At 52.6% G+C, this 352-nt stretch overlaps 1 protein-coding gene across 1 annotated transcript in view; it reads right to left on the bottom strand.

The window, feature by feature from the left end:
• PPCS (phosphopantothenoylcysteine synthetase) overlaps positions 1–352 on the bottom strand; it is a 1,522-nt gene that overhangs the window by 1,013 nt on the left and 157 nt on the right. The window lies entirely within an intron of this gene.

Raw genomic sequence — 352 nt, 5'->3', positions numbered from 1 at the left:
CCCCCCCAAGCCCTTTTCCCCAGGGCTGCCCCATCCATTTGTCCCCCAGCCTGTGTTTGTGCTTGGAATTGCACTCAGTCTTTTTGAACTCCATGAGGTTCACATGGTCCCACCTCTCCAGCCTGTCCAGGTCCCTCTAGATCCAGTCCCTTCCCTCCAGCCTATCAACTGCATCACACAGTTTTTGATGTACAATTAGAGCAGGACTGACCCTGCTTTGCGCTGTTACCCTCACCCCTTGGTGGAAGGGAAGAACAAAACCAGGCAACTCCTCTATTTCCATGGGATTCTGCGCCGCTGGAAATTCAACCTCCCATTCCAAGTGAAAACACTGCTTTGCAACCTTTCCCAG

This window comes from Nestor notabilis, unplaced genomic scaffold (genome assembly GCF_000696875.1).
Source record: "Nestor notabilis isolate BGI_N333 unplaced genomic scaffold, ASM69687v1 scaffold30906, whole genome shotgun sequence".
Classification (NCBI taxonomy): Eukaryota; Metazoa; Chordata; class Aves; order Psittaciformes; family Psittacidae; genus Nestor; species Nestor notabilis.
The sequence above is the reverse complement of the archived record's forward strand: the minus strand, read 5'-3'. Positions and strand labels throughout refer to the sequence as shown.